General features: G+C 38.1%; 1 long non-coding RNA gene across 1 annotated transcript; it reads right to left on the bottom strand.

Moving 5' to 3' along the window:
* Positions 1-13,643: 13,643 nt before the first annotated feature.
* On the bottom strand, positions 13,644-14,405 carry LOC128296276 (uncharacterized). The gene is made up of 2 exons (XR_008286831.1): positions 14,309-14,405; positions 13,644-13,844 (listed from the first exon to the last, which is right to left on the bottom strand). It is a non-coding gene; the product is annotated as an uncharacterized LOC128296276 (long non-coding RNA).
* Between the last annotated feature and the right edge of the window lie 12,382 nt (positions 14,406-26,787).

Genomic DNA, 26,787 nt, shown 5'->3' with positions numbered 1-26,787 from the left:
GACACATGACTTGGAATTTGCTGTCATCATTTTTGCTTTAAAAATTTGGCAACATCATTTTTACAGTGAGAAGTGTCATATTTTTACAAATCATAAGAGTTAAAAATATTTGATGACTCAGAAAGATCTAAACTTTCAACAACAGAGATTGCTCGAGTTACTAAAGGATTATGAGCTAGTGATTGACTATCATTCGGGAAAGGCAATGTAGTCGCAGATGCTTTGAGTAGAAAGTCCTTATTTGCTTTGAGAGCTATGAATACGAGATTGACCTTGTCTAATGATGGTTCAATTTTGGCTGAGTTGAGAGCTAGACCGGTATTTATTCAGCAAATTTGTGAAGCTCAGAAAATGATAGTGAATTGCAAGCCAAAAGAAGTCAGTATGAATCGAGTACTAATACAAACTTTCAGTTGGTTCAGATGATTGTTTGATGTTTCAGGATAGAGTATGTGTACCGAAAATGATGAGCTTATTTATAAAATTCTTTACGAGGCACACAATGGTTGTTTATAGGGTCATCCAGGTAGTACAAAGATGTATAATGATTTGAAGAAATTGTATTGGTGGTCAGGTATGAAACGAGATATTTCAGATATTGTTTTGAGATGTTTGATTTGTCAACAAGTAAAAGCCAAACACCAAGTGCCTTCAGGTTTACTTCAGCTAGTGACGGTACCTGAGTGGAAATGGGATAGAATTACAATGGACTTCGTGACGGGTTTGCCTTTGACTCCGAAAAAGAAAGATGTCAACTGGGTTGTGGTTGATAGATTGATGAAATCGGCTCATTTTATTTTAGTGCGTACTGACTACTCACTTGATAAGTTAGCTGAATTGTACATTTCTGAGATTGTGAGATTGCATGGAGTGCCTATTTTTATTATTTCGGATAGAGATCCGAGGTTTACTTCGAGATTTTGAAAGAAATTATAAGAGGCTTTGGGTACGAAGTTAAATTTTAGTACCACGTTTCATCCGCAAACTGATGGTTAATCTGAAAGAGTAATTCAAATTCTTAAAGATATGCTCTGATGTTATGTTCTAGAATTTGAAGGCAGTTGGGAAAGATATCTACCTTTGGTCAAATTTGCTTATAACAACAGTTTTAGTCGAGTATAAAGATTGCACCATATGAGGCATTGTATGGCCACAAGTGTCGAACTCCATTGTATTGGACAAAGCTTAGTGAGAGACAGATTCACGGGGTTGATTTGGTTAGAGAAATCGAAGAAAAAGTAAAGGAAATCCGTGATTGCTAGAAGGCCATTTGAGATCAACAAAAGTTGTATGCAGATTTGAAAAGAAAAGAGATAGAATTTCAGATTGGTGATAAAGTATTTCTGAAAGTATCTCCGTGGAAGAAGATTTTGAGATTTGGCTATAAAGGCAAGTTAAGTCCACGTTTTACAGGGTCATATGAGGTTATTGAAAGAATAGGGCCAGTGGCATATCCTTTAGCTTTACCAACAAAGTTAGAAAGGATTCATAATGTATTTCATGTGTCTATGTTGAGCCGTTATCGATTAGATCCTTCGTACATAATTTCACTAACAGAAATTGAGATTCGACCTGATATGACTTGTGACAGCCCAAAATTGACCCTAGTCGGAAAGTGGTTTCGGGACCACAAAATCGAGTCATAAAAATAATTAATTGTTATATTCTATGCTTATTGTGTGTGTACATGCACATGTGGAAGTTTCATTCTCTAATTTTACCAATTGTATGAGAAATTATTAAATAGGGATCAATGTGAGACATGGTGAAATATGATAGGCTAGTTTTAAATGGCTTATTAGTGCATGTTAACACAAAGGTGGACTTGCATGTCAAATTGCCCAATTTATTAATGGTGGCGGCCAAGATGGGATATTGATGGGCAATATATATGTTTAATTAGATTTTAATAATAAGGAATGGGTCATTGGAGATAAAATAATGTTAGTAAAAGAAGAAAAAAAAAAAAAAAAAGAATGCTCATCTTTTCTCCATTGCCGTGACTTGAAGGAGGAAGAAGAATGGAATTCTTTGGTTCATGATTTGGCTTGGATGATGCTTAGGAAGAGGTAAGCACTTTGAAATCCTTGGAAATTTAGGTATAAATGAGGTGATTAGTTCAAGTTCTACTCATTTCATGGATTAAATTTTGTTGTTTGGAGGTTTGATATTCGCCAAGTAGTTGAAGCTCTTGGTACATATGTTTTTTTTTTTGAAGGTTGAAATTGGTTTGTTCATAAAGGGGGTGCGAATGTGGCCATCGAAGGGTCTTAATGAACAATATATGTAGCTTGGGTTTATAACATTCGGTTAAGGAATGTTGTGTGCTAGCAAGTTTGGTTTAATATTAGATGTAAACCACTTTGTATTTGATGAATTGAAGAAAATAGTGAAGGGCAAATTAAAAAGATGTTGAATGAATTTTTGGCTTAGTTGAGCTTAAGCATTCGGTCAATTATGGGCATTGTTGTAACCTAATTGTAATTTGCAACTCTTAATTTTGAGATGTGAAGCTATGCTAGAAGAGAAAAGAAAATTCGCCAAGTGTTCATGGGAGGAAACTATGTGCTTGAAAGAATAAAAGTGACACTATAATTGATAGTATAGGTATTCGCCATTCAATCAAGTGTATAGGTGATGTTAGATCAAATTTAGCACATTCGCTATATAAGTATACCCATTTATGATATTGCCTTCGATTGTATAAAATTGACTAAAATGGGTAATTAGTAAGGGTGGTTACCTAATATACGAATATGTATATGTGTATGTATGATTGGATTATTGATAGTATGGTAATTGCATAAGGCTATTAGTCGAATAGCTAAGAACGTAAGGTAGTAAGATAAAAATTTTACCATGTCGTTCGTATGTCATAAGATCATTAAAATGTGGATACCAATATATGCACCAAAGCGGTTGAATGAGTTAATTTATTTGTTTAAGCTCAAGATCCTAAAGGAGAGGCGTCCAACAAGGGGAAATCGAAGATCATCGAGTAGCCGACTTGGAATTATTTACCCAAGGACAAGGTAAGTCATTAAGCACATATGTTTGATATTGCTTAAATGATTGGAAAATCTATGCAATTGTGTTTAATGGAATGCTATATATATATGTATAAATGAAATTGTATGTGTATGGAATGAGGATAATTGTTGAATGTAAAAGAAATAGTGGAATGTGTAGAAAGTTTGCTTTCGGCACTATGTGTGCGGGCAATACGTGTGTATGGTGATGAGATTGGCACTAAGTGTGCGTGCTGGAAATATATGGCACTAAGTGTGCGTGCTGGAAATATATGGCACTAAGTGTGCGTGCTGGAAATATTTGGCACTAAGTGTGCAAGCTGGAAAAATACGGCACTGGGTGTGCGAGTTCGGAGGGTATGGCACTGTGTGTGCGAGCTTAAATTACGTGGCACTAAGTATGCGAAATCGAGTAGTAAGCACTCGTGTGTGCGTACTCTATATATGGAGGGTGTGTCTCCATTGAATTGAGTATGGACAAGGATCTGGTAAGTACCTCGAGCTCATGACGAATAGAGAATTCGTTCATGCTTGGGGATTGAAATTGGTAAGCCTTAAATCTATATGATGATTGAAATGTGTATGGTTGTGCTGGAAAATGAGTTAATGTGTAAAAATGCTTCGATTATCTTGTTGTGAAGAATATGAAATGTGGATTGATGAATGCTTATGACTTACTGAGTTGTAAACTCACTCGGTGTTTTTCTTGTCACCCATTTTAGGTCTCTCGGACTCGTATTGTTTGCGTGATCGGGACCGTCGCTGAAGTCATCACAACGGCTGAAATCTTGTGGTATTGTTTTTGTTGTTGTAGAACATTTGGCATGTATAGGCTATTATATTTTGTCGAATTGTGGGTTGTAAACTTTAAGCCATGCGAAAATGGCCTATGTGGTCGTCGAGTGGGATGCTAGAGCCTATAGCCATGAGTCTTAGAAACTCTAATTTTGATAAGGTGGCCATAATTTGTGTCATGTATGATGGATGATTAAGGCCAAGGGAAAATTCATGAAATTGGCATAGTCTACTGCAGTAACTGTTGCGGACAGCAGCAGTGAGATGAGATTGAAAAATCACTAAAAATAGTAGAAGTAGAATTAAATAGTGAGTAAATTATGGAACTGAACCTTGATGAATCTATTTTTATATGGACGAAACGAAATGACCATATGAGCAGTATATTGAGAAATATTAAAGTTCTCGTGAGACAGGGCCAGAACGGTTTCTGGGTCCCCTGTCGCGACTTTGAAAATTTACCATAAATTATCCAGAAAGAATTAGGAGTCATTCCTTATATTTACAGATTCCATTTTGAGTCTAGTTTCATTAGAAACAAACGGCACCAGTATTAAAGCCCTGTACAGAGAGATATCCAAGTTGTAACGCGCGAAGGTCAGAGCAGTCGATCCCTGTAACATGGGTGACTTTAACTAATAAACTGTACCAATTGGCCCAACCAAAAATTCTAAAAATAAATCCATGGATGGATATATGAGTCTAAATTTAGGGAAAATTTACGAAACTAGTTTCCGAGTTTTGAAACTCGAGATATGATTTTTAAGGCGACAGTGACGCAGTTTTCCAGCCTGACTGGTAATGTCAAATTGGTTGGTATCTAGAGAGGATTTGGCCGTTAACCCTCGTGTCCGACACGGCGCCGGTCACGAGTTAGGGTGTTACAATTTTATTGGTATCAGAGCTATGGTTTAGTCGGTTCTAGGACTACCATAGCGCGTGTGAGTCTAGCTATACATGCCAAATTGTTAGCACTTAATAATGTGATGACTTGACGGTTGGAATTTTTGTTTTGATTAGCAATGGAACCCGGGTAGAGACCCTTGGCGGATGACGTTGAAAGTGTAGCGACTGCTCTGCGCAAGGGACACCGCCTGCTGAGCCTCGATCATTCGCGAATAATCAAAATGAAGGGCGAAACAAGCCTTCTTCACCATGATGAATGAGTGGGTCGCGAATATGCCCGAACCAACCCATTGTCCAACCATTCCCGAATTTAAATACTCCACCCCAAGAGCCCGCAATGCCTCCGATTCTCGATCCCGTGAGGCTGAGTAAACCACCGTGGACTTGATTAGGAAGCGTGGGGCGAGGAGTTCAAGGCCATAGTTACCGATGATGCCGAAAAGGCCGAAGTTCGCTCGATAACACCATTAGAGTGTTAGATGAACTGTCATGCACACCGATGAATGTCTTAAGTGTGCTATATCCTTGTTAAGAGACTCGACTTACTATTGGTGGAGGACTTTAATTTCCATAGTCCCAAATGAACGAGTTACTTGGGATTTCTTCCAATCCAATTTCAAAGAAATACATTAGTCAACGGTTCATCGATCGAAGCGTAAGGAATTCTTGGAACTCAAGCAAGGCCGGATGATCAGATCTCAATACGAACATGAGTTCGTAAGACTTAGTCGGTATGCTCGGAGTGTGTGGCTGATGAGGTTGCGATGTGCAAAAGATTTGAAGAAGGATTGAATGAAGAGTTAAAGTTACTAGTGGGAATTTTGGAGATAAAGGACTTCGTGACACTAGTCGAACGAGCTCGCAAGGCGGAAGAACTTGGGAAGGAGAAGAAGAAGGCTGAAAATGAAGCAAGAGATTACCGTAAAAGATCGATGAGTAAAGCTCCGTTCTCGGCTGTAAAGAGGTTCGGAAGGACACCAAGAAGTCGAGGACGATCGTGGAATTTCCATTAGAGCCCGACCATTGACGGACTCCGAGCTACTTCAGAGCTAGTGTGGGCAATAATTGTCAAGAGAGACCTGAATGCCCCCAATGTGGAAGACGACACCTAGGTGAATGTTGGGGTAAGTCTCATTAATAGGGCTCATTATGGATGCGGTTCAAGGACCACCTCATTAGAGATTTCACTGAGCTAGATGAGAGGAATAAGACGCAAGGTGCAAGACCTAGTGGAACGACGATCGGAGGTAGGCCCCGAGAATCTCTGGAGGTAGGAGTGGTAATCGAGAGGAGCCTCTAATACGGCTGTCCGATCCGAGACCCGTGCTCTGCTAGAGCATATGCCATCCAGCACGAGAGGAGGCATCCTCCCCGACGTCATCATCGGTACTTTTACTCTCTTTGATACTAGTGTGATTGCATTGATTGACCCCGCTCTACTCATTCATATGTATGTGAAACCTTAGCATCCAAAGAAGACTCTACTGTTGAGTCTCTTCAATTGTAATTCAGTGTCAAACCCTTTGGGTCAATACGTACTAGTTGATAAAGTGTGCAAGAGATGCCCCTAATAATTCGAGAATCTGCTTTCCTACCAATCGATGCTTCTACCATTTGATGAATTCGATGTAATTCTTGGTATGGATTGGTGACCGTACATGATGCAAAGGTGGACGCAAAGGAAAACCATTGATTTGAGGAGTGCAAATAACGAGGTAGTCCGAGTCGAGTCTCTGATTTAAAAGGAGTGCCAATGATAATATCTTCTATGACCGCTCGGAGATATGTGAAAAGGGGTGTGAAACATACCTTGCGTATGTGTTTGGAAGTAAAGAGACGGAAAGGAAACTCGAATCGGTACAGTGGTTTGTGAGTATTCAGATGTTTTTCCGAGGAGTTACCGGATTGCCACCGGTTCGAGAAGTGGAATTCAAGATCGGTTGTACCGGTACTACGCCGATTTCAATAGCCCCGTGTCGTATGGCATTAACGGAATTAAAGGAATTGAAGGTTCAATTGCAAGAATTGACGGATAGAGGTTTCGCTCGACCGAGTTTTTCTCCATGGGGCGACTGTATTGTTTGTGAAGAAGAAGGACGGAACCATGAGGTTGTGCATCGACTATCGTCCAACTCAATAAAGTGACGATAAAGAATAAATATCCATTGCCACGAATTGACGATTTGTTTGACCAATTAAAGGGAGCCTCGGTGTTTTCAAAGATAGATTTGAGGTCGGGGTACTATCAGTTGAGGGTCCGAGAATCGGACATACCCAAAACCGCTTTTAGAACGAGGTACGGTCACTACGAATTCTTGGTGATGCCGTTTGGGCTCACTAATGCCCCTGCGGTGTTTATGGATTTAATGAATAGAATTTTCAGGCCATACTTGGATCGGTTCGTAATTGTATTTATCGATGACATTTTGGTCTATTCGAGAGATGAAACTGAACATGCCGAACACCTAAGGCTAGTGTTGCAAATCCTACGAGATAAGCGATTATACGCAAAGTTCAAGAAATGTGAATTTTGGTTGAAAGAGGTTAGCTTTTGGGGCACGTGGTGTCCGTGACGGTGTCGGGTGGACCCGAACAAAATTTCGACCATAGTCAATTGGAAACCTCCAAGGAATGTTACCGGTTAGAGCTTTTGGGGCTTGCGGTTACTACCGACGGTTTGTAAAAGGATTCTCGATGATGGCCACACCCATGACAAAAGCGCTTGGAAAGATGTCAAATTTGAATGGACGAAAAAGTGTCGAAAAGTTTCACCAATTGAAAACCCATTTGACGAAAGCTCCAGTTCTAGTACAGCCGAATCGGCAAAGAGTTTGTCATCTATAGTGATGCCTCCCTACTTGGGTTAGGTTGCGTATTGATGCAAGAAGGTCGAGTTGTGGCCTATGCGTCGAGACAATTAAAGCCACATGAGAAAAATTATCCAACCCATGATCTCGAATTGCCCCAATGCTCGTAAATTAATTTTATTCAATTTCTATAAGGTTTAAGACATGATGAACATTTTTCTCTTCTATGGAAACTCTAAATTTTCACTAATTCACACACTTATGACCAATTTGTAACTTTTACAATTTAACCCCTTTTTGACATTTTTACCGAAATTCATTGAATAAAACTCATATTTAACACATCAAACATTCATTATCCACTATAAATCATCAAAACACAACCATATCATGAATGGGTAAATTTTAAACTCTAATTTCTCTTCAATCAATTTGTAGAAATAGAAAATTTAAGCTTCGGGATCTCAAAATACGAAAATCATTAAAAACGGGACAAAACCGTACCTATATAAGCCATAGAAGCTTGGCTGAATGGAGCTCATCCATGGCTTCCATTTTCAGTTCTTTCCCACGGTTGAAGAAGAAAGAATGAAAAAAATGATAGCTTTTATCATTTGTCTAATATATTTTAATTAATTTACAAAATTACCCTTTTATTTCAACCAAATTTCAAAAATACCAAACAAATATCCATTCACTAACTTATTAAAGGAATAATTGTCACATAAGGACTTTCAATTTAAAACTCATAACAATTAGGCACCTCATATATAAAGAACTCAACTTTTGCACTTTTTACAATTTAGTCCTTTTGACTAAATTGAGTGCTCAAACGTCAAAATTTTCGAATGAAATTTTTACAAAATATTTTCATAAATTTATAGACTATAAAAATATAATAAAAATAATTTTTTTTCGTCAGTTTGTGGTCCCGAAACCATTGTTCGACTAGACCCAAAATCGGCTATTACATTTCTTCCCCTTTAGGGATTTTCGTCCCTAAAATCTTACCGAAAAAGTTGTTCTCTACTTTCACGAGTCACTTATATCTTTTTCTCACAACTTACAAAACAACTCCACACAAGCTCATACTCAAGATTTCCTATAGCTTTTCCATAGTTGAGGTATAAACCTCGGAGCTCAATTTGAAACACCGGAGACCGACATTCTTGGAACTATAAACTTAGAAAAATACAACTCACCATATCTGTTGAATAATATATCTGTACATACTAAAATAATCATGCAGACTTCCATCATCAATCTTTCACAATTCAACTTGCATCTCTCCTTTTTCCTGGAAATGAGAGACATCCCGATACGAAATTCATAATAGTCCTTTCTCATTTTCTTCCCATCATCATCATCGACAATAATAATCTCGAATACATTTGATATTCGGCTTTACCCTATAGACAATTCGACATCCTTTGAACGAATAAACAAGATATCTTGTGAACTCAGACTCAATTCTCAGATACCCGAGTTTCTCAAGATCAAATCTTACTCAAATTAATAGTAATAGAAACCGAAATCAAATCCTCCTGCAATTCCAAATTAAAAGTCGAATCATGCTTTGTACTTGTTTAATTTACCACTTATAGCCACATTTCTATACTCGATCATCAACTGTTTAGAAACTTTACTAACATGAATCAAATGATTCCAACTTCATAGATGTGGTCTTTTATTAATCAGATAACTATACTTATAACATCTCTCGAACAAGAGAAATCCAACTAATATGTTTCCATAACATACTTTCAAGAATAAAACCCCATCATTTCGATTTGTCGACTACTTACCAAGGAACACGTAACGGTATTCTCGAACCGAGAATAAACTTAAATGCACATAACTCAGATTTACTTTTGCGAATAACCATTCTTTACCCCGAAATTTTAAAGAAATCTCGACATCGAAATCCCCACACTTCTATGATCGAGCCGTAAGCTTAATCATAACAGATTCTAATATCGCAAGTCAAAGATTACTCGTAAAGATAAACCAAGCTTGATAATTCTCAAACAAGAACGATAGAAAAGCCAATATAAGAAATTCCAAGATATAAAGATTATACCGAAATCGATAATATAATCCGAAGAAAATAATAAAGATGATCCAAAAATCCTCAAAGAAAACCGTAAGGAAAATATCGTCAGTATGCTTTAGAATTTCTCATAATAGAGATAATATAATTCTCGCATATATAAACCATAATCAATAGAACATCGAATAATCTTACATAGATTTTTACCACAACTTCATTCCAATATATCGAATAGAAATCTAAAGAGATGGGGAAATGTAGATCATAACTAATCGGACCAATAGAACTTTTCATCTAATATCACAGTCTCCAAAGATCCTCACACAATAGAATTCCCACTCGAAAGGGATCACCATACGTATTCCCGAATAGAGGAAAACATAGAATACTCGAGAGAAAGATAGCCATCACTTTTGTTTAATTGAATTCGTCATACTCAGACATCTGTGCAAGTCCGACATTATTTCTCTAACTAATTCTGTCTTCACTAATCTCATACTATTCCATTTTTGTACTCTTCAGTTTCACTTTTGCAAGCTTATGCAACATATTTCTCGAGAATCCAATCGTATAAATCTATTCTGGTAAGGGGCTAAGATTATAAAGCCTCTAAACTTTTGACTTTCAAGCAAATACATATTCAACAACAAAGATAGCTTTACGCATATTGATTCAAACATTTCAAATTTCCAACTTGTTATAAACACATTTTCACATATCTCAGTAATACATGTAACTTTATTTCATGCGAATATTAGCTAAACATAAGTGAATTTATCATAACTCAAACTTTCATTTCTTTTTCTCAAATTACCCTTAATGTTTTATCAAATTCCCATATTTAGTCTTAATCACTTGCCAATATTTATCAAATTGGATAACGTCTTATGGTTTTGAGTACATCGCTACTTGATGCCATAGTTCAACTATGGTCTTGTACTAGCTCTCATCCATCTGTGTTGATGCCGTGTCCTGCATGTGTCTTACATCGACACATGTAACCGTCTTGATGCATGTCCTGACATGTCTTACACTAGCACATCTCGTAGCCGACGCATGTCCCGACATGTCGACATCGCTAACATCTCGAGGCCGATGCATGTCCTGACATGTCTTACAAATGGCTCTCATCATGGTGATGCATGTCCCGGACATGACTTACACTAGCCCTCGCCTCAATGCCGATGCCATGTCCCATACATGGTCTTACACCGCACACAAATCTCATGTATTGCCATGGTCCAACCATGGTCTTTTCCATCAATTCATTAGTGAACGATCGTACTCATTCCCTGCGTTCCACCCAATTTGATCTTTCATTACAACTTTCATGCTATTGTGACATTTATGATTACAGAATCGAGATTATAAAGCATAACATTATTGCATATTGACTTCATCAATCTAGACATAAATGTCAACCTCATGTATATATCGATTATTAATCATGCAATAAAAGTATTCATACATGTATTCTGTCATTTCAAGCAAATTTCTTTCTTTTCCTAAACACTTGGCCAAATCAAGTTGGACATTTAACATCGTATGAATACTAACATGCATAAAAGCGCTTTTCACAACTTAACGTGTTTTACTCCACTATTTCACATTCTTTATCTCAAGAGTATCACATAATGAAAACTAGTTCATATAAAAAAAATCATGGATTTCTTTTCATACCTTTCCAAATTTTCAGCATATCATAAGCATTATTCAATAATCTCAACTTTACTCTTATCTCTATCAAGATTTGCTCGGTTGGAACTCATTCCTGTCTTAATCAACAGTTTTGTTAGGGCCGAGAGATATCACACTATCACGAGTAATACTATGGCATGTATAACTAGACTCTCTTACGCTAGGTTAGTCCGAGAACCGACTAAACCATGCTCTGATACCACTAAATGTAACACCCCTCGCCCGCATCCGACGCTGGGACGGAGTTCGAGGTGCTACCTGACTTTTACTAACACTTCCATACTAAACAGGGCCATGAAATCTCAAATAATTAAAAACTTTTCTTTTCACATGCAATTTGTCCCTTATGCGAGCTTACGAGGCCCAATACATGCATTCGGGGCGGTTCGGAACCCAATCGAGAACTCATGAAAAACTTAGAAAAATCTCTTGCGTTAAGGCTTCACACGCCCATGTGCTCAGGCCGTGTGGCCAGAAATAGTCTAATTATCAAGCCTTTTGTCACTCTCACACCACATGCATAGATACATACTTATCCAATAACATACAACGTGGCATAAATGAGCTCTTAAACATCTACAAACATGTTATGCTCGAGTTATTTTCTTATGTAATAAATATTATAGAATTTGCCCATATCATTACCACATACTAGACATAACTATCATTACATCACAAACCATTCATGAAGCATTATTAACTATTTACCAATCACTTAATCCTGCATTAGTTACTAGCTCATCAATGAATCTCAATTCAATCTCTAGGCATACATGTTGTAAGCCACATCACAAGAGATAATAACATACATGCATAAGAATAATCATATGGGCCCATAATGTCATTAGCCGACATAGGCCAATTTACATGACTAATACTAACTTAATAACAAGCCAATGCCTTTGGCTAAATCATAATATTACATACTCACATTAAAACCCTATACATGCCATAGACTCGAATCACTTGAGTTTACTTACTCGATAACGTTAACTCGATAGGGTGATAATATCTCGACGGCCTCCAACCCGAGCTAACCTGGAAACTCTAGAAAACATGGGAAAGAAGGGGGTAAGCTTTAGTAAGTTCATATGAAAACAATTAGCAACTCATTAACTTGTTTTATCAATGTTTACAACATATGTTCAAGTTCACTACAAGCTGTCCTTCTGAGCAACGATCACTAAATTATTTATATCTGGAGCTACGAAACTCCGAATTAAGTTCCGTTAATTTTCCCTGAAACTAGACTTATTTTCCTTTCTTCCATAAAATTTCCAGAATTTTTGGTTAAGCCAAATAGTACAGTTTATTAGTTAAAGTATCCCCTGTTTCAGGGTATGACCACTCTGACCCCTGTGCACTACAAACAGAATTTCTCCTGTAAAAATTCCAACGACCATGTCGTTTATTTCCCATAAAATAGACTCAATAAGGAATCCATTCATATAAGGTATGACTCTTAATAATTTTTGTACAATTTTGGTGAATTTCTAAAGTCAGAACAGGGATCTCGAATTCATTCAGACCCTATTTCACAAGAATTCAAATATCACACAATATGGAATTCTTTTTCTTCCCTGTTTCTTTCATGTGAAAATAGACTCATTAAGCTTTAATCCCATATTTTATCCTGCCTCTAACTCATTTTCCACTATTTTTAGTGTATTTTAAAGTTACACTACTGCAGTAACTCAAATCTGTCAAGGCTAAATTACTCATCCATGATCATTGTTCACAAAATTAATACAACATCGTTTGTATAATCATCACCGAGACATTCATATCACATTTTCATTTACCATCTTACCATATTGTTGTTATGTCGAGTTTTCAACCCGAGGGTTAAGTACATACCTGTTCAAAGTATTCATTTTACAACATTTACCAATACGTCCCTTTCATCTCGAGTATTCCTCCATTTGAGTAGAATTTTACCCGTTGAACACATTGGAATATAATTCGGATACATGGAAAGTTTGCACATAAGTGCCACATATGTAGCCAAGCTACCATGTAACCCGCCCATAAGTGAACTCGGACTCAACTCAACGAGCTCGGGCGTTCGATCCATAAGTGAACTCGGACTCAACTCAACGAGCTCGGATGCCTAGTTACATCTCACGAACTCGGACTCAACTCAACGAGTTCGAACATTCGCATCCATAAGTGAACTCGGACTCAACTCGACGAGTTCGGATGCTCAACCATCCTAGTGACATGTCACTTGTATCCTAATCTATTCCTAAGGTTCAAACGGGATTTTCCTCGAACACATATCCTTGCCATCTTCCGTAAAATACCGAAACCAATACTCGGTAGCACTTTATATTTAACAAATAATACACATATCTTGCATTTTATTCGAAAATAACCACAAAGCATATATTTCATGATAAAAATCAGCATATCATATATTTAACATCAATAACTTAAAAATAACAATTATGCTACATTATTTACACATGAACTTACCTCGATACCACAAAGGTGAAAAGGACATACTCGTCCATAAATCGATTTCTTTCCGTTCTAGGTCCAAGTCTCAATTTTCATCATCTATAACATCACATTTAGCCTACCAATCAGTCACAATATTCATATGGGTCTAAAATCATATTTTTACAAATTTTCATTTTGACCCTAAACTTTTGCATATTTGCACTTTTGCCCCAATGCTCGTAAATTAATTTTATTCAATTTCTATAAGGTTTAAGACATGATGAACATTTTTCTCTTCTATGGAAACTCTAAATTTTCACTAATTCACACACTTATGACCAATTTGTAACTTTCACAATTTAACCCCTTTTTGACATTTTTACCGAAATTCATTGAATAAAACTCATATTTAACACATCAAACATTCATTATCCACTATAAATCATCAAAACACAACCATATCATGAATGGGTAAATTCTTAAACTCTAATTTCTCTTCAATCAATTTGTAGAAATAGAAAATTTAAGCTTCGGGGATCTCAAAAATACGAAAATCATTAAAAACGGGACAAAAACCGTACCTATATAAGCCATAGAAGCTTGGCTGAATGGAGCTCATCCATGGCTTCCATTTTCAGTTCTTTCCCACGGTTGAAGAAGAAAGAATGAAAAAAAAATGATAGCTTTTATCATTTGTCTAATATATTTTAATTAATTTACAAAATTACCCTTTTTATTTCAACCAAATTTCAAAAATGCCAAACAAATATCCATTCACTAACTTATTAAAGGAATAATTGTCACATAAGGACTTTCAATTTAAAACTCATAACAATTAGGCACCTCATATATAAAGAACTCAACTTTTGCACTTTTTACAATTTAGTCCTTTTGACTAAATTGAGTGCTCAAACGTCAAAATTTTCGAATGAAATTTTTACAAAATATTTTCATAAATTTATAGACTATAAAAATATAATAAAAATAATTTTTTTTTGTCAAGTTTGTGGTCCCGAAACCACTGTTCCGACTAGACCCAAAATCGGGCTATTACAAAAATGGCCTATGTGGTCGTCGAGTGGGATGCTAGAGCCTATAGCCACGAGTCTTAGAAACTCTAATTTTGATATGGTGGCCATAATTTGTGTCATGTATGATGGATGATTAAGGCCAAGGGAAAATTCATGAAATTGGCATAGTCTACTGCAGTAACTGTTGCGGACAGCAGCAGTGAGATGAGATTGAAAAATCACTAAAAATAGTATAAGTAGAATTAAATAGTGACTAAATTATGGAACTGAACCTTGATGAATCTATTTTTATATGGACGAAACGAAACGACCATATGAGTAGTATACTGAGAAATATTAAAGTTCTCGTGAGACAGGGCCAGAACGGTTTCTGGGTCCCCTGTCGCGACTTTGAAAATTTACCATAAATTATCCAGAAAGAATTAGGAGTCATGCCTTATATGTACAGATTCCAATTTGAGTCTAGTTTCATTAGAAATAAACGACACCAGTATTAAACCCTGTACAGAGAGATATCCAAGTTGTAACGCGTGAAGGTCAGAGCAGTCGATCCCTGTAACATGGGTGACTTTAACTAATAAACTGTACCAATTGGCCCAACCAAAAATTCTAAAAATAAATCCATGGATGGGTATATGAGTCTAAATTCAGGGAAAATTTACGAAACCAGTTTCCGAGTTTTGAAACTCGAGATATGATTTTTAAGGCGACGGTGACGCAGTTTTCCAGCCTGACTGGTAATGTCAAATTGGTTGGTATCTAGAGAGGATTTGGCCGTTAACCCCTCGTGTCCGACACCGGCGTCGGTCACGAGTTAGGGGTGTTACATGACTTATGGTGAAGAACCAATCAAGATCTTAGCTCGGGGAGTTAAACAATTGAGAAATAGAAGTATAGCCCTAGTGAAAGTTTTATGGCAACGACATGGGGTCGAAGAGGCTACGTGAGAACCAGAGGAAGCTGTGAGAAAATAGTACCTAAACCTATTTTCCAGTGAGATTTTTTAGGACGAAAATCCCTAAAGGATGAGAGTTGTAACAGCCTGATTTTGGGTCTAGTCAGAATAGTTGTTTCAAGACCACGAATCGAACGTAGAAAGATTTATTTTTATTATATTTTTATGGTTTATAATCTCATGGAATTGTTTCGTGAAAATTTCGCTCGAAAATTTTATCGATTGGGCACTTAATTTAGCTAAAAGGACTAAATTGCAATAGGTGCAATATGTATGTTTTAGAAGCTAGAGGTGTCTAATTGCCATGAAATTTGAAATTGAAGGTCCTGAGATGGTAATTAGACCATTTGTTAAGTTAGTGGAAATGTAAGAGAAATATTATGTTTTAAGTTAGGGGCATTTTAGTCATTTGGTTAATAAATGAATTAATAAGCAAAATAAAAGCCAATTTTTCCTTATCTTCTACCCCATGACTGAAATTTACAAGAGAAAGACCTAGCTAGGGTTTGTCAAGCTTCCAAGCTCGATTGTAAGTCCGTTCTAGCTAGTTTTTAATGATTTTCATGTTTTTGAAATCCTTGTAACCTAATCTAGCTATTTCAAGAACTAATTTGAAAGAAAGATGAAGTTTAGAATTTTACCAATGGTAGATATTTGTGTATTTTTATGTCTAATGGTAGAAAATACAAGTTTGGTGTTAGATAAACAACTTTTGCCAAGTGATTTTCTGTAAAAATGTTAAAAAGGACTTATTTGTAAAAGTTATAAAATGAGTAGTAGAAGTGTGATTAAATAGAAAATGTGGGCTGGTATGAGTATGAAAATGGTTCGGCTAGGATTGGTTTCTTGAAGAAATGGAATACATTTCTTTCTACGAGCCTAGGGACTAAATTGTAAAAATGTGAAACATAAGGGGCAAAAATGTAATTTTACCATAATATGATTTTTGGACTAAATTGAACAATATGAATATTAAATGAGTTCAATTGTTATTATAGATCAAGAAAACCAAGGTCCGGACCTAGATCAGAGGAAAAACAAAGTCTTTGACGATTAGGTCAAATTCTACTAAATTGGAAAAACAAGCAAAAATTCTCGATTATGCCTTAACAATAGAATAAGATATGAGTGACATGTCACTAGTAACCCATGTGTTTATATGCTCCAGGTGCTGGTCTCGTTCGTCCTACCAGTGGCTAGGTAGTTCGGCATGAGTTGTGGATACCTAGCAGCTTGTGTGAGCATCACTATGTAGTTACATCTTGACTGGCAGCTTGTGTGAGCAGGCCCATGAATAGCTCAAAAAGGAGCATCACTATTTAGTATTGAGGAAGCTTTCGCTACATATATGGCTCTTATGTAAAAAATTTCCGAGTATCCATTAATATTCTGAGTGTTCAACAGGAATGTCAAAGTTGAGAAAGACTATGGTTATGTTGCGAGTTGGTACAGGTATGTACATAAATCTCGTATGTAATGAGCTCGATATGTGATGAACCATTGGTAAGGTTGTGATTAAGTAAGTTATGACTATAAGATTTTAATAACATTCATGCTAATTTTCATCATGTTAATTCTATGTTAAATGTGTAGTTACGATGCTTATTATTTGCATAGGAACTTACTAAGCTTTATAGCTTACTCCCCTTCCTTTCCTTTTTCTTATAGTGTCACCAAGCTAGCTCAGGGATCAAAGATCGTCGGAGATCCACTCACACTATCAAAAATTATTTTGGTATCAATGAATTCAACGTTTTGAGTTATGGCATGTATATGGGACTTGGTCATCGTGTTATGTGTCATAATTGATTTGGCCAAATGTGTTGCCTTATATTGGTTGAAAGTTCATTTTGTATAAGGCCATTTGAAATTGGCTACTACTGCATAAGTAATTTATATGATGATGCCTTTCATGGATGTTGGAATTTACATGATTTGATTTGATGAGTATGTGATGTTTATGTATGATAGATGGTAGCATGTGAATGATGTGTTGATGTCTTGGTTGTGGCTGATTTGGTTTTATATATATGCTTGGTTTGGTGCTATGTTATGTTGTGTAGGTGTGTGCATAAAAGGGTGGCAAAAAGGCTTAGTAAATAGCCTTATTTTTTTCCACACGGGTAGACATACGGACTTGTGTCTATGCCGTGTGTGACAAACAGTCTACCCCGTCGGCATGTGTTTCGACTGTGTGCCCCCTGTATCTTAATTTTGAGAAACAAAATGTTCTGAATTGAGCACATGGGCATAAACACGGGCGTGTGTCTCAACCTTGTGGATGACACGGCCTCAGGCACGGGTATGTGTCCTAGGCGTGTGAAGTCTACACCTATTTTTTGTAAAAATTAATTTTCCAAACGTCCTAGCACATGGACGTGTGACTTGACTTTGTGATCTCAATTTGGTCATGAGTTTCAAGTCAGAGAGTTACACGGGGTCGAGACAGGGGCGTGTGTGACCATAGGGCCTGCCAACACGGGCGTGTGACCCCTGTTTTAGGGAAAAAATTTCTATGTATTGTAAAATTTTCTAAAGTTCTCGGTTTAGTCCCAAACCACTTCCAATACATGTTTTGGGCCTCATAGGCTTGTATTAGGGGCTTTTTGAGTATTTGCAAATAATTTTAAATTGGACGAAAATTTATGGCCCGAAAAAGTATGTTTACTTATGTTTAAGTCTGGTAATGCCTCGTACCCTGTTCCGGGGTTGAATATGTGTAATGGTGTTACATTGACATCATTTTTCTAATTGGTATCAATACCCTAGTGCCAGTATTGATACCTATGAATATATTTTGAGAATTTTTCTAAATAGGCCATATGCATGTTGAAATATGTTTATATGACTAATTTATGTAAGATTAGCATGTACTAATTATAGCTAACATATATGATTGACTTAAAACCTATACGAATAATAAACTGACGGGATGTCTTGTTAAGAATGATCTTTTACTTGTTGTGTATGATGTGAAACGGTGGTATGGCATTTTGATATTCAGGCTTCGTAACCAGGCCAGGTATAGGGTGTTACATTTGGTTGTGTCAAAGCTCTAGGTTCAATAACTCTCAAACCTAGGTGATTGTTGTGTGTGTGGAGTTTTGAAAATTACGAGTCTAAATCTCTCTAGTTTCTTGAAATTGGTGATATAACTCTGATTGAATGGCATGAAATTGTTTGAAATGATCTGATTGAATTGCATTTGGGGTGGGAACATGAACACATTGCCTTAATCCTAAATTCTTCTTGCAGGAATAAGACTTGGATCATCTTCTCGCCACTTACGTTTTTTATTTATTTGTTTGTATGCTAGATTATTAAATATGCCTCCTAGACGTGTTAATATGAGAGTTAGTGCTCAAGAGGATGGTACATCCTCTACACCTCCTATGCCGTCGCGTACAATGAACATGTAACACCCCGAACCCGAGACCGTCGCCGGTGTCGGACACGAGGGGTTAACGAGCCAAAACCACTTATAGCACCGACCAATTTGACATTTCCAGACAGGCTGGAGAACTGCATCACTGTCACCTTAAAAATCATATCTCGAGTTTAAAAACTCGGAAACTGATTCTGTAAATTTTCCCAGAATTTAGACTCATATATCCATCCATGAATTTATTTCTAGAATTTTTGGTCTGGCCAATTGGTACAGTTTATTAGTTAAAGTCACCCATATTACAGGGGTCGACTACACTGACCTTCACGCGTTACAAATTTAATATCTCTCTGTACAGGGCTTTAATACTGGTGTCATTTGTTTCTAATGAAACTAGACTCAAAATGGAATCTGGACATATAAGGCATGACTTCTAATTCTTTCTGGATAATTTATAGTAAATTTTCAAAGTCACAACAGGGGACCCAGAAGCCGTTCTGGCCCTGTCTCACGAGAACTTTAATATCTCTCGGTATACTGTTCATATGATCGTTTCGTTACTTTCATATGAAAATAGACTCGTCAAGGTTAGTTTACATAACTTATTCACTATTTAATACCCTTCCTACAAATTTTTGTGATTTTTCACATCCACGTCACTGCAACTGGCAGCATCTGTTTTTAAGGTAAGCCTTACCTATTTTGTAGTTACCATGGACCAACTATAGTCTAGTCATACATAGGTCCACCTATGATCCTGTTTAGCCATTCCAATGGCTGATCATGTGACCAACACTCCCATTACAATACATAATAACATCATGAAACCATATAAAATTACAAACCACAAATGGTCTAATTCCGTACTCCACTTTTACGAACCATTTTCGCATGGCCGTACACATATACAACACAAAAGCACTTGAAAACATCCGAGGGTAGTCCTATACATGCCATATCCAAAGTTCAACTAAAAGAGTACCAAAGGGGGGTTTGATAGTGTGGATGACTTCACTTCAATGATCCCGAATCCGATCGCTAGCGAGCAAAATCTATAAAACAGAGAGCCAAAGCAACGGGGTAAGCATGTTTATGCTTAGTAAATCTCAAGCAATGAAATCGGCTTTAACTAAAGCATTACATTCACATAGCCAAATGAATCATTTCATTAATACACATTCACATAATCATACTTACTTCACACTTCATCAACATATACATTCACAAGATATCAACCAATTCGAGAGCTGAAAATTCATTAGTCGATTGACGAATATTATTCAAACGTATCGACTTTTCCATTGCACATGTAAACATACCTTATCCTTTGGGCTTTTCGAGCGTACTAATTAAATTTATTACAGCAACCAACGCTCACCTTCAACCCAAGCTTCTTCGGATACAACCGGATATAACCACACGCACGAATGCCTTCGGGTCTTAGCCCGGATATAACGACTCGCACAAATGCCTTTGGGTATTAGCCCGGATATAACAACTTGCACGAATGCCTTTGGGTCTTAGCCCGGATAAAGTCACTAGCACAATTGCCTTCGGGTCTTAACCCAGATATAACGACTCGCACAAATGCCTTCGGGTATTAGCCCGGATATAACAACTTGCACGAATGCCTTCGGGTCTTAGCCCGGTTAAAGTCACTAGCACAATTGCCTTCGGGTCTTAACCCGGATATCATTCAATTGCTCATGCACACACACATCAATAATCATTACACATTCATGTTTCATTTTCGTTACTAAGGCTCAAACACAAATATAATCACTAGCATAATTGCCTTCGGGACTTAACCTGGGTACCATTCAAATACTCATACACACATCAGTAATCATTACACATCCATAATTTCATTTCACATAATTCAAGTAGGGTCACTACTTGAAGACTTACCTCGGACGTGGTCGAACGATTTCGACGGCTATTCGACGACTTTTTCCTTCCCCTTATCGGATTTAGCTCCCCTTTGCTCTTGAGCTTAATTTAACAAATAAATTGGTTTTATCATTTGAGCATCGAAAGAGGAACTCAAGATACCTAGCCAATATATATATTCATTAGGCATCAAAGTCGCATATGTACGAAATCATGAATCGAACTCAACACATTAGTTAATATTCCTCTTAGCCGAATTTTCTAAGCCAAGAATAGGCATCAATATGCTTGCCTCTAACCGAATGCATGCACACCAATTTCCCCTCTTGTGGCCGAACATACATGTCCATGTTGAGGCCAATTATACACTTAATACCACACAAAAACAGCATACATTTTACTACTAACGCATTACATATCGTAGCTCAATGCACATCTCTCATTTACTTCATAATCGAGACATCATCACAAGCAAATATACATCTCGAAATAGCATATATGTCACACCAATACATCGTGTGCAAACATACATACATATATATATGCTAGAGCCGAATCTCAAGTTGATTGTAACTAAACATGAACAAAATTTCAATACACAAATCTTACTTCCCATGCAATGAGCATAAATCACACTTATGGATGTACCATGGCGAATACATCACAACACCATAATTTTGGTCATGATTAAACAAAGAACTCAATGCCCTACTCAAGAATACTAAAAGAAATTTCAAGAGTAGTCAATCCATCATTACATGCATCATTAGCAAGCTTCACATTTAGCATGCAATGGCTTCAACACAATATCAATCTTGGCCAAACACCATTTCCATGGCATAACAAGGATTTGAACCATGGCTAACATGAACATCAAGTTAGCAACTAAAACATGCATGAATCTCATGACACAACCTCATACATACCTTAATCTTGATGCAAGTTTAGCCAAATCTCCTTCTAGATCTCTTCTAAACAAAGAAAATGAAGCAAAAATCTCTTCTTCCTCTTAAAATTTCGGCCAAAGGAAGGAGGGAAAAAGATGAACAAATTTTTTTGTTTTTCTTTCTTACCTACACGGCAATGGGGGGGGATGCTACACTCTCACACATTTTTTTTTTTGTTTCTCTTCCCACATCTTAATTATTAATCATTTCTCTCATCATCCATTAACAAAACATGTTTCAACATGTTTTCTTTGCCCATAAACCATGTCATGGCCGGCCACTAAGCTTCCTTTGGGGAAATTTGACATGCAAATCCTTTATTTTTGCATGCATGATCAACTAGTCATCACACATCTTCCCACCATACTTTCAAAGTTTACTACTAGGTCCTTTCTAGTGAAATTTACCTTTATAACTCTAAATCAAAACATCAAAAATGTCACACATGAATACACACATATTATAGGCATCAAAATAAATTTTAAATTATTTTTATGCCTCGGTTTTGTGGTCCCGAAACCACATTCTGACTAGGGTCAATTTTGGGCTGTCACAACTCTCCCCCACTTAAGAAATTTTCATCCCCGAAAATCTTACCGGTAAATAGGGTTGGGTATCGCTCTTTCATAGAGTTCTCGGTTTCCCAAGTAGCTTCTTCTATCCCGTGTTTGAGCCATAACACTTTCACTAGCGGAACCCGCTTGTTTCACAACTCTTTCACTTCACGTGATAGGATACGAATCGGTTCTTCCTCATAACTCATATTGGCTTGAATTTCAACCTCTGATGGACTAATCACGTGCGATGGATCAGATCTATAGCGTCGAAGCATCAAAACATGAAAGACATCGTGAATCTTTTCGAGTTCAAGGGGCAAAATCAAACGATATGCAACTGGACCGACTCGCTCGGATATCTCATATGGCCCAATGAACCTCGGGCTCAACTTGCCCTTACGGCCGAATCTGAGTATCTTTTTCCAAGGCGAAACCTTGAGAAACACTTTATCTCCCACCCGATGCTTGATGTCTTTATGCTTCAGATCCGCGTACGACTTTTGACAATCGGAGGCTATCTTCAGACTTTCACGGATTACTTTCACTTTCTGTTCAGCATCTCTAATCAAATCCACCCCGAAAATTTTGCTTTCACCGAGCTCAGTCCAAAACAATGGTGTACGGCATTTACGACCGTACAAAGCCTCGTAGGGTGCCATCTTAATACTTGATTGAAAACTATTGTTGTAAGCGAATTCAATCAAAGGCAAATACCGTTCCCATGAACCACTGAACTTGAGGATGCAACATCTCAACATATCCTCAAGTATTTGAATTATCCGCTCGGATTGACCATCGGTTTGGGGGTGAAAGGCGGTGCTGAAATGTAACTTGGTACCCAAAGGTTCTTGCAACTTCTTCCAAAATCGCGAGGTAAATCTCGAATCTCTATCCTACACGATGGAAATAGGCACCCCGTGTAATCTCACAATCTGAGAAACGTACAATTCGGCTAGTTTGTCCATTGAAAAATCCGTACGCACGGGGATAAAGTGAGCCGACTTAGTCAGTCTATCTACAATGACCCAAATCGCATCCTTCTTACTCACTGACAATGGCAGTCCGGATACAAAGTCCATTGTGACTCGATCCCATTTCCACTCGGGTATCGTGATCGGCTGAAGTAATCGTGAAGGCACTTGATGTTTCGCTTTCACTTGTTGACATATTAAACATCTCGAAACATAGTCGGAGATGTCTCGTTTCATACCATGCCACCAAAACCGACGTTTCAAATCGTTGTACATCTTCGTACTCCCCGGGTGGATTGCCATTCGGCTACAATGGGCTTCGTTCAGAATTATCCAAATAAGTTCCGAATTCTTTGGAACACACAGACGACTTCTGAACCTCAAGCAATCGTCATCATCGATTTGAAACTCCGATTCCTTGTTCAGAACACACTCAGCCCGTTTTGCAACCAACTCATCGTCGACTTTCTGAGCTTCACGAATTTGACGTATCAATGATGGTTTGGCTTTCAATTCACTACTAACACATTGTCGGGTAGAAACGCACAAGTGTACATTCATCGCTTCATAAAGCAAATAGTGATTTTCGGCTTAAGGCGTTCGCAACCACATTAGCCTTTCCCGGGTGATAATCAATGATAAGCTCATAATCTTTTAACAACTCGAGCCAACGCCTTTGCCGTAGATTTAAGTCTCTTTGAGTCATCAAATATTTGAGACTTTTGTGATCCGAAAATACATGGCACTTTTCGCCAAATAAGTAGTGTCGCCATATTTTCAAAGCGAACACGATGGCGGCTAGTTCGAGATCATGGGTCGGATAATTTTTCTCATGTGGCTTTAATTGCCTCGACGCATAGGCCACAACTCGACCTTCTTGCATCAATACGCAACCTAACCCAAGTAGGGAGGCGTCACTATAGATGACAAACTCTTTGCCAGATTCGGGTTGCATTAGAATTGGGGCTTCAGTCAAATAAGTTTTCAGTTGATCGAAACTTTTCTGACATTTCTCCGTCCATTCGAACTTAACATCCTTTTGGAGTAACCTTCATTGGCGTGGCTATCATTGAGAAACCTTTACAAATCGTCGGTAATAACCGGAAAGCCCCAAAAGCTAACCTCTCTTAACCGTAACTCACACTTGTCTGAACTTAGCATATAATTGCTTATCCGTAAAATTTGCAGCACTAACCTCGTGTGTTCAGCATGTTCGGTCTCATTTCTTGAATAGACCAAGATGTCATCAATGAACACGACTACGAATCGATCCAAATATGGTCCGAAGATCCGATTCATCAAATCCATAAATACCGCAGGGCATTAGTAAGCCCAAACGGCATCACTAGGAACTCGTAGTGACCATATCTCGCTCAAGGCGCTCTTGGGTACGTCCAGAATCTCGAATTCATGAATCGATAATAGCCCGATCTCAAATCTATTTTCGAGAACACCGAGGTTCCTTCGTTGATCGAACAAATCGTCGATCTGCTGTAACGGATATTTGTTCTTTATCGTCGCCTTATTAAGTCGACGATAGTCGATGCACAGCCTCATGGTTCCATCCTTCTTTTTCACAAACAACACTAGCGCACCCCAAGGTGAAAAACTCGGACGAGCAAAACCTCTATCCACCAATTCTTGCAACTGAGCTTTCAACTCCTTTAATTCCGTTGGTGCCATATGATATGGAGCTATCGAAATTGGAGTGGTACCAGTACTAATTCGATGCCAAACTCTATTTCCGAACAGTGGTAAACCCGCAATTCTTGTGGAAAACATCCGGTATTCACAAACCACGGCATAGATTCGGGTTTCTTTTCGACTCCTTGTCATCGAGCACATGCGCAAGGTACGCCGCACCTTTTCTTACATATTTCGGGCCAACATTGCGATATTACGGTGGCAACCCTTTAAGTCCGTAGACTCAACCCGAATTATCTCGTTATTCGCGCACCTCAAATCGATAGTCTTGCTTTTGCAATTTACAACCGCATCGTGCATGGTCAACCAATCCAAACCAAGAATAACGTCGAATTCGTCGAACGGCAAAAGCATCAAGTCCGCCGGAAAACAAGAACCTCGAAATACTAGGGGACTTTTCTTACACACTTTGTTGACAAGCACATAATGACCCAAGGGATTTGACACCCGAATTACAAACTCAGTAGACTCAATAGGCAAAGTCTTACTGGATGCTAAGGTTTCGCATATATAAGAATGAGTAGAACCAGGGATAATCAAAGCAATCACATTAGTATCGAAAAGAGTGAAAGTACCGGTAATGACATCTGGTGAGGCAGCATCCTCGCGTGCGCGTATGGCATAAGTCCTAGCAGGAGCACAAGCCTCAGATCTAATGGTAGCATCTCTAGATCCTCTCTGACCGCCACTAACATTGCCCATATTTCTAGGTGGCCTACTTCGAGCAGTGGTAGCACCCGGGTTTCCACTCTGACTTACATTTGTTCAAGCAACCTCGGGCAATCCTTGATAAAGTGGTCGGCCAATCCACACTTATAGCAGGAGCGATCACGGAACCTACAGCTCCCCAAATGCCATTTGCCACAATGCTGACACTCCATTCGGTTTCGACGATCATTCCCAACACCGGAGACCGAAGTGCCTCGTATACCCACAGGGGGTCGATCACGATCTCGTCTAAAAAGGCCCGAAGCGCCTCTAGACCGGCTCACATCTTCTTGAAATCTCTTCGATGCCTGTTGAAGAGACCTTCCCGAGGACCTTTTTCTAATTTCTCCAGTTCCCACATCAACTTTTTGATTCTCCTTTCTAAGCTCTTCGGCTTTACAAGCTCGCTCAACAAGTACTACGAACTCTCGTATTTCGAGAATGCCAACAAACATCCTTATATCATCATTCAGCCCATCCTCGAAGTGTTTACACATAATGGCTTCGGACGAAACACATTCCCGAGCGTATCTACTGAGTCTAACAAATCTTCGCTCGTAGTCGATGCGGACATAGAGCCTTGCTTAAGATCAAGAAATTCCTTTCGTTTTGGTCGATGAATCTCGATCGATATACTTCTTTGAACTCGGTTTGGAAGAACTCCCAAGTTACTTGCTCTCTAGGCACAATGAAGTCGAGTACTCCACCAATAGTAGGCGGAATCGCGTAGCAAGGAGATAGTACACTTTAAGCATTCATCGGTGTACAAGATAGCTCATCGAGCACCGGATAGTGTTGTCCAACCGAATTCAACTTGCTCGGCATCGTCGCTATCCGTAGCTTTAAATTCAGTAGCCCCATGTTTTCAATTCGTCGATTGGGGCTTACTTGACCTTATTTGGTCGATTCTTC

The sequence above is a fragment of the Gossypium arboreum genome, chromosome 8, assembly GCF_025698485.1.
Source record: "Gossypium arboreum isolate Shixiya-1 chromosome 8, ASM2569848v2, whole genome shotgun sequence".
Classification (NCBI taxonomy): Eukaryota; Viridiplantae; Streptophyta; class Magnoliopsida; order Malvales; family Malvaceae; genus Gossypium; species Gossypium arboreum.
This window is presented reverse-complemented; position numbering and strand designations above follow the sequence as displayed.